General features: G+C 45.3%; 1 long non-coding RNA gene across 1 annotated transcript; it reads left to right on the top strand.

Annotated features, from left to right (window-relative positions):
- The first annotated feature begins 364 nt into the window (after positions 1-364).
- LOC138737533 (uncharacterized) lies at positions 365-9,067 on the top strand. The gene is made up of 2 exons (XR_011341002.1): positions 365-527; positions 6,856-9,067. It is a non-coding gene; the product is annotated as an uncharacterized lncRNA (long non-coding RNA).
- Positions 9,068-9,474: the final 407 nt, after the last annotated feature.

The following is a 9,474-nucleotide window of genomic DNA, read 5'->3' on the forward strand; positions in this document are numbered from 1 at the left end:
GTCAATCAGCAGGAGGAGCGCGCTGTCAATCAATTACCCGGGGCGAGGACCGGCCAACCAACGGGAGGATCGTACTGTCAATTACTTTAAGCAGGGCAGGACCAGCCAACTAGCAGAAGGAGAGTGCTGTCAATCAATTATCCAGGGCGAGGACCGGCCAACCAACGGGAGCATGTACTGTCAATTACTTTAAGCTGGGCAGGACCAGCCAACCAGCAGAAGGAGCGTGCTGTCAATCAATTACCCAGGGCGAGGACCGGCCAACCAGCAGGAGGAGCGCGCTGTCAATGACTTTACACAGGGCAGGACCAGCCAACCAGCAGAAGGAGAGCGCTGCAAATCATTTACACAGGGTGGAACTGTCAATCAAAGAGTATGGCAGGATCATCAGCTCTGTTGTCTTCAAAATTAAAACACAATACTGGAGAAATTCAGCAGGTCAAACATTATACTTTATGTAGCCAAGATAGAGATACATAACCAACGATTCAGGCTTGAGCTCTGCATCAAGGTATGAGCAAACGGAGGTAGGCAGTACACTGTTTGGCTTGCTGTATTGTGTTTTTACTGTGGAAAAGAGAAACAATTAAACTTTCTTGTCAAAGACTCTGACTTGAACTGTGAACATATAAAAACAAAGCAGTTTTAAGTTTCAGGGCGGATGGGGGAGAGATAGAATAAAGGAGGGAATATCTCTGGAAGGGAGTGGCCAAGTTTTTCATGAGCCACACCTGCCTGGTTGCATTTTTCTGCATTTATTACATGATTGTACCTGTTGAGTGGTAAAATGGCCTGCTGCCAACCACTATCTCATTTGTTCAAGTTGTAAGGATGATATTATCCATCAAATTCACTGGTTTCTGCAAGCCCACTCCCCGTTCTCCCCCATCCCCCTGTGAGAGATGAGGAAACTTGACATAAAAATATGAAAGATGGGGAAACTAGTGCAGACACGTGGAGTGATGGATTAAACAGTATGAACAGGCTAAGCATGGAAATTAGAATGCAGGAAGCAGAGTTAGCCTATGTAAGATAAGAATCTTCTAGTCTTTTCGACAGGATCAGTGAGCCCACCCTATGAAAAAGATAAGGAGAGGTAAGGAATGTAGGAAGTTGAGATAGTCTGGATGAGATAAGGGTCTCCTAGCCCTAGACAGAAGTACCAAGTTCTACATATATAATTAGTAAGCCATACACAGATTTATCAAGTTATGCATATTAAATTAGTAAACCCGAGACAGGATTAGCGAACTCTGCATATGAAGAGACTGTAGCTCTGAGAGTTGGAAAGGTGTGAATGGGGACAAGGGCAAGGTTGTGATGATAATGACATGATGAGACACCGACAGGATACCCCCTGGTCCTCCAAGTTCACTGAAACTGCATGTAGGCAGGAAGGATTGCCTAATGCCAAACCCATCCAGGAGGCAGAAGAATGTAAGGGGGAGGGTATTCTGATACTGAAATTCACTCTATAAAAGTTGGGTGAGCCCCAGTGTATGTGTGTATTCCCAGGGTAAGGGGAAGCACCCAACTTTGCATGGTTGTTATAATAAATGTTCTTTGTTCTCAATTTTTGTCTCGAGCAATTTCTGTTAAGGTACTTCTATTTCTAACAAATGGGGGCTCGTCCGGGATCACACTCCCTCCACTGACAGAGTGCCCGACGACGGGGGTAGGTGCACCCCAGCTGATTCAGCTAGACTCACGGACAACGGGTGGCTAGTCAGTGGAAGAAGCAAGTGATATCCGAGAAGAGGCATTGAGAACAAACGACGGGAGAACGTTAAGGAAGCGTGATAAGAGTAGCTAATGGATCTGGTAAGAGAAATTTTTATACCTGTCAGTATGGGAGGTATGGGCAGTAAGAAAGAGAATCCTAGTGAAGGATTGGATGATCAGATAACCAAACAGAGTCCGTTAGGAGTAATGCTATCTGACTGGGGTTCAGGGAGAACCCGGGGAAAAGATAAACTTATCATGATTAAGTACTGTTTTCTGGAATGGGTTAAAAGCCCTATTAAAGGGAGCTCAGTATATTGGCCAAGGCTCGGATCCGAGGATGACTGGATGTGTCAGAAACTGAACATCTGGCTGTATAAGAATCAAAGGGATAACATTGAAAGCAGGGAATATGCCGCCTGCTGGCTCAGGGGATCGGTTGACCAACTGGTCCTGAACGAAAAGAGAAGTGAGGACAAGAGGGATGAGGAACCCCTTGTACCTGAGACGCAAGGATGGGATGTGTTACATTCCCTTCCTCCACCCTATGCCCCTCCTTTACCAGCTCCTATCTATCCCCCCCTCCTGTGCTCTACCCTTTCGCACCTTCCCCTCCTCACCCGCAACTAACGAAAGGAGAAGAGAATAGGGGTGGCATGTTAACTCGTTCGCAAAGTATTAGATTGCCTACGAGAGACAGAGGCAAGGTTAGTTTTGAGCAGAGTGAAAACCTACTGGAAGAAAGGGCAGGATACTGTGAGTCAGTTTCTGAAGAGCAGGATTTCAGAAATAATAAGCTAGAAGTTAGCTGGATGAGACCCCTGCGGGAGGTTCCCGTGGGAGGGGGGTCTCGGTTTTGTAAATGTGCCCTTGACCAGTACGGAGGTGCGTAATTTTAAGAGGGAAACGATTTCCCTGATAGAGGATCCCCAGGGATGCGCTGAACAATTGGATCAATTGTTAGGACCGAATATATATAGATGGGATGAATTAACGGCTATATTTAGGACTCTATTTACCCTGGATGAGCGTGGAATGATTCGCCAGGCAGGGATTAGAGTCTGGGATCGGGATCACCAAGGGGGACCAGATGCGGTACCTGGAGAAGCTAAATTCTCCTTGGCTAGACCTAATTGGGATAAAAATACCAATGATGGTCGGGTATTAATGGAAGAGTAAAGGGCTAATCTGATTAAAGGAATCAGGGAATCTGTTCCGAAGGGACAGAACTTTAAAAAGGCATTTGAAGTTCCTCAGGGACTCGAGGAGACCCCCTCGGCATTTTTGAATAGATTGCGTACGGCTATACAGCAATATGGGGGTCTGGATATAGAATCCCCAGCAGGGGAACAATTAGTATTAACAAGTTTCGTTACAAATTCAGCCCCAGACATAAGGAGGAAATTACAGAAAACTGAGAATTGGCATGAGCAGGGAATAACCCAGCTTCTACAAATTGCGCAAAAAGCCTTTGTACAGAGATCTGAGGATAAGCAGAAGGGAAAGGCTAAGATTTTAATGCAGGCATTTAAGGGAGCTGTGGAGGGACAGCAAGGAAAAGGTAGGGACCTTGTGCCAGCTCCTGGGCATTGGGAGGAGAGCCAGGGGTGGGGAAATAGGGTCCAGAGTAGAGGAAGGAGTAGAGGAGGATTCCGGGGACGCCAACCATTCCCGGGACCCCGTGGAGACCCAACTAGGAATTGGGAAGTGGGAACATTGGTCTGCTACTATTGTAACAAAGAGGGACACTTCAAGAGAGAGTGCCCCATGCGAGCCAGGGAGACGCGATCGTATGCCCTGATGGAAACAGACTATGAATAGGGGAGTCACAGTTCTCAGTCAATACACACTGTGGGGCTGCACGGAGAACCACTGGTAAATTTAAGCATAGGACCCCACAGTGATAGGATGATATTCTTAGTAGATTCCGGGGCAGCCCGGTCTAGTATATTACACCCACCTGAGGGTGTGAGGATAGAAGGGACAGTAATGATTTCGGGGGTAGGGGGAAGAGATTTCCCAGTCCCTGTATTAAGAGATGTTAGGATACAGATGGGAGAAAAGGTTATAACGGAGAATCTCTTACTAGTTCCCCAAGCTGGAGTTGGTTTGCTGGGATGGGATTTACAAGATCAATTGGCTATCGGCATCAGACCACAAGAATCAGGTATTGGGGTTCATCTATATGTATTAAGTGAGGAGGATCGGGAACTCATAAATCCTGGAGTATGGGCAGGAAGAGGCAATAGAGGAGTGTTAGATATCCCTCCCCTATGAGTTACCTTAAAAGATCCTGAGCAGATTATTAGGCGAAAGCAGTATCCCATTCCAATGGCTGGCCGAAAGGGGTTGCAGCCAGTAATTGACCAATTGGTGAAAGATGGCATTCTAGAACCTTGTATGTCACCTTTTAATACCCCAATCTTACCTGTCCAAAAACCAGGCGGTACTTATAGATTAGTACAGGACTTGAGGGAACTAAACAAAATTATTCTCACCCGTCACCCTGTCGTACCTAATCCATACACAATAATGGGTAAAATCGATCCCCATAGTAAATGGTTTAGTGTGATTGATCTCAAGGATGCTTTCTGGACCTGCCCGTTAGCAACAGAGAGCAGAGATATGTTTGCTTTTGAATGGGAGAATCCTTTTACGGGACGTAAAAATCAATACAGGTGGACCATACTCCCTCAGGGCTTTACGGAATCACCAAACTTATTTGGCCAGGTCCTAGAACAAATATTAGAGGAGGCTCCTCGGAAAGAGAGTTGTCAGTTAATTCAATATGTAGACGATTTATTAATTACGGGAAGAACGTATGAATCAGCTAAACTATATACCATTGCACTTTTGAATTTTCTCGGAAAGAAGGGTCTCAGGGTGAGTGAATCCAAATTACAATTCGTACAATCAGAGGTTAAATACCTGGGTCATTTGGTAAGTCAGGTAACCAGAAAGATCAGTCCAGAAAGGATACAAGGTATTCTACAGATCCCACCTCCTAAGAATGCCCAAGAACTCAGGAAATTCCTTGGTCTAGTGGGATACTGTAGAATTTGGATAGAAAATTATTCTAATCTAGTTCGATTCCTTTACGATAAACTCGCGATTCTAGGGGGCGAAGCGCTTGTTTGGACGGAAGAAGAGATTAATAATTTTAACTTGGTGAAACAGCGCCTTATTAGTGCCCCAGTGTTGGCTTTACCCAACCTTAATAAGTCTTTTGACCTTTATACTAACGCAAAAGGGGGTATAGCAACTGGTGTTTTAACACAAGAAAGGGCAGGCTGCAGGCAGCCAGTTGCTTTTCTCTCAAAAGTTTTGGATCCTGTTTGTCGTGGTTGGCCAGAATGTGTTCAAGCTATCGCAGCCACTGCTATTTTAGTTGAAGAAGCACGAAAAATTACATTTGGTGCCCCAATGATAGTGCACACGCCTCACACCGTTCGCAATATTCTGTTACAGCGTGCTGGTAGGTGGCTTACAGATTCTAGAATTTTGAAATACGAAGCGATCTTGATGGATAGGGATGATCTAACTCTGACTACAAGTAGAGAACATAATCCAGCAGCCTTTTTAGTCTCTCCAACCTCTCCCAACACAATTAATGAGTTAGAGCATATATGTTTGGAAGTGATAGACCTGCAGACTAAGATTAGAGAAGATTTGAGTGATGAGCCTTTACAGGAAGGAGAACGCTTCTTCCCGCTGTATTGATGGCACTCGCTATAGCGGATATAGTATAGTGGATGGGAATGAGGGGGTAGTTATTGAAGCCGGTCGCCTTCCTGGTCACTGGTCAGCCCAGTCTTGCGAATTATATGCCCTCTGTCGAGCTCTCCAAGGTCTGGAAAATAAAGTGGGCACAATCTACACAGATTCAAAATACGCTTTTGGGGTAGTGCACACCTTTGGGAAAATCTGGAAGTAACGGGGAATGATAACAGGAAAAGGACAGAAATTGATGCACAAGAACCTAATTGTCCAATCCTTGGAGGCTCTGACGTTACCTGAGGAAATAACTGGTGACAGCCCTGAAGCACAGGGCAACAGACAGGCAGATGCAGCGGCTAAACAGGCAGCGCTCACTGCGAAAGTGGACATGCAGCTGTTACTCCCCATCCCACAGGAAGAGGAGGTTTATATGAGGGATCAGGGGATGCGTCAAACTAGTGATGGGTTGTGGTGGACAGCCGAAGGACACCAAGTGCTGAACAAAGCATTGGCACGGCAAATGTTTGATCAGCTCCACCAACAGACACACTGGGGAGCCCAGGCACTTGTCGACACTTTTGTTTGCTCCTTTTATTGCTCAGGCGTATACACGATAGCCAAGCAGAGTACTCAGGGGTGCCCAATTTGTCAGAAAATTAATAAGAAAGTCATGCGCCAGGTAATGCCTGGCGGTCGCGATATCACTGTACGCCCTTTCCAACGGATACAAGTGGATTTCACAGTTACCTAAGATAGGTGTTTACAAGTACCTGTTGGTGATGGTAGATCATTTCACGCGATGGCTTGAGGCTTTCCCGACCCCGAATGATCGTGCTAGCACCGTTATCAGAGTACTGCTGGATTCTGTAATTCCACGGTATGGGATGATCCAGACCATTGACTCGGATCGTGGTACACACATTACTTCTCGGGTATTCCAGGGGGTTTGTAAAAGATTGGGCATTGACTGGCAGCTCCATATTCCATGGCACCCCCAGAGTTCGGGCCGGGTTGAGCGAATGAATCAGACTTTGAAATATCAGCTCACTCGACTTCATGAGGAAACTGGCCTCTCCTGGATTAAATGCTTACACTTAGCTTTAATCAGGATTCGCACAGCTCCTCGTAAAGACCTTGCAGTCTCACCATATGAGATGATGTTTGGTCTTCCTTACATGGGATTCCACACTGATACTCCCATCCCTGAGGCTAATGACCAATATATCTCTAAATATTTACAGGAACTGTCTGCTTCGCTCCTTGATTTAAAACTGAAGGGTTTACTAGCTCAAACTCCCCCCCTGGAGTATCCTATTCATTCTATTAAACCTGGTGATTGGGTATTTGTTAAAGCTTGGCAAGATAAACAACTAAAACCTGTCTGGGATGGCCCCTACTGTGTACTTTTGATTACAGACACTGCTGTACGAACGAAAGAAAAGGGTTGGAGCCACATCCAACGAATCAAATGAGCTGCTGAACCACAGAAACCACAGATCTTGAAAATCCACCCTCCACCTGGCGTGCAGTCCTTCATCCTGACTTGAAAGTTACACTACGCCGAGAAAAAGTCTTGTAATGTTGTTTTTAATATTTATTGTACTGTTTAATGGTTGCCTCCCAAATTCTGGGACATCACTGAAGTATTCAAAATGTATTAAGTCCTCCTGGAATAGGGGCAGCATAGATGGCCATTATTTTACTTTAGAATGTAGATGGGACATAGATATACGGTAAGATCATAGTAAGGTAGGGGTTAATATAGATTTCAAATGTGGACCAGGGGAACAGAACACCTCTCAATATGATGATTTTAATGGTTTTTTGGACTCTGCAGATATTAACAACATCAGTTTTAAGCGTTTAGCACAAAGCAGATGTGGGCACAAAGGCAGACAGGATAATTGTCAGGATTGTACATGTGGCAGAGAGAGAGTTGATACATATGCTAATGTTCGCAGGCAGGCTACAACTCACAGATTATGTTACAAGAAACACCCCTCCCCAACCTGTGCTATTCTAAAGCATCCTTTGGGTTACACAGCCATTCCAAATGTTAAATGCCACCACTGTAAGGGGAGTTCCAATTGTCAACGAAGTAAACAGCTCCAGAATACTAAAGCTGCTGGGCATTTAAATCGTTTGTTCAGACTCCAGGCAGCTTTGGAGATCGTCGCCGAACGGACGGCGATGGCCCTGAATGTAGGGGCTGAAGAAAGACGACAGCTACTAGCAATGATTCAATGAAACCGCCTGGCTCTCGATTACTCGTTGGCTGCTGGAGGCAGCGTCTGTGCAAGACTCAGTACTGACAATGCTTACAACGGTCAGGCGGTTAAAGACACTGCTTCAGGACTTTGACAAAAATCTTCCCATGCCCATGTTCAGACTTGGCAACCTTGTACTGATGTGGGATGGACTCGACTTTTTACTGAGAACTGGAGCCTGATACTCACAGCCCTTATAGCAGCAGGACTCACTATTCTGGTCAGTGTGGTGCTCCCCTACCTAAAGGCTGGTATTCATTTCATGATTTTGCGGACCCCTATTTCTATAACCCAAGGGATGTGTGTTTCCCAAATGGATGCTTATGACACTGCAATTCGTTTATTGACCTGCTGGGAGAAAGACCAACTTTAGCAATAGCACATTTCATTTGACAGATTAGTGACACTGATCTAAAAGAGAAGTGAGGATTGTGAGAGATGAGGAAACTTGACATAAAAATATGAAAGATGGGGAAACTAGTGCAGACATGTGGAGTGATGGATTAAACCAGTATGAACGGGCTAAGCATGGAAATTAGAATGCAGGAAGCAGAGTCAGCCTATGTAAGATAAGAATCTTCTAGTCTTTTCGACAGGATCAGTGAGCCCACCCTATGAAAAAGATAAGGAGAGGTAAGGAATGTAGGAAGTTGAGATAGTCTGGATGAGATAAGGGTCTCCTAGCCCTAGACAGAAGTACCAAGTTCTACATATATAATTAGTAAGCCATACACAGATTTATCAAGTTATGCATATTAAATTAGTAAACCCGAGACAGGATTAGCGAACTCTGCATATGAAGAGACTGTAGCTCTGAGAGTTGGAAAGGTGTGAATGGGGACAAGGGCAAGGTTGTGATGATAATGACATGATGAGACACCGACAGGATACCCCCTGGTCCACCAAGTTCACTGAAACTGCATGTAGGCAGGAAGGATTGCCTAATGCCAAACCCATCCAGGAGGCAGAAGAATGTAAGGGGGAGGGTATTCTGATACTGAAATTCACTGTATAAAAGTTGGGTGAGCCCCAGTGTATGTGTGTATTCCCAGGGTAAGGGGAAGCACCCAACTTTGCAACTGTTAAGGTACTTCTATTTCTAACACCCCCATCTCCTTTCCTTCAACTCCCCATTCATGGAGCCATGACCCCTCCTCCTGTTTGCTGGTGTGTCCTCCCTCCTTTATCCACCCATTACCTCCTGCCTGTGGGACTGTGCTCCTCTCCCCGGCCCTTGCCCCCACTTTTTTTGTTCAGATACCTGTCTACAATTTGCTCATTCAATGATGAAGGGCTCATGCCCGAAACATTCTTATGTAACTTTATCTTTGCCACATAAAATACACGGGTTGACCTACTGAGTTTCTTGAGCATTGTGTTTTAACTTTTTAGGCTTAACTAACATTAGTTTCGACATCAACAATCCCAAAGCACGGAGAAGTCACGTGATGGAGTAGTGACCGTTAAGAAAATACCAGCCCTCTCCAGAAAAGTTTTAAAAAAGTAAAGAAAAAGCAAAGCCACAAACACAGAAACCATAACAAATTAAAAATAAAAGTGTGGAGAAAATGGCAGCAAGAAAGAAAAACCAAAAACAACAGGAAGAAAAGAAGGAAAGACGTCGGAAGAGAAAGGTGAAGGCCTTACCTGTACGAGGAGGCCCGCCGTGGAGAGAGAAGCCCGCTCCCTGAGGTCAGTCGAAACCCCGAGCGCAGGACTACAAAGATGGCTCACGGAGCCAAACAGAAGTGCGCAACCGTGAATGTGC

Source organism: Narcine bancroftii, chromosome 6 (genome assembly GCF_036971445.1).
Source record: "Narcine bancroftii isolate sNarBan1 chromosome 6, sNarBan1.hap1, whole genome shotgun sequence".
Taxonomy (NCBI): domain Eukaryota; kingdom Metazoa; phylum Chordata; class Chondrichthyes; order Torpediniformes; family Narcinidae; genus Narcine; species Narcine bancroftii.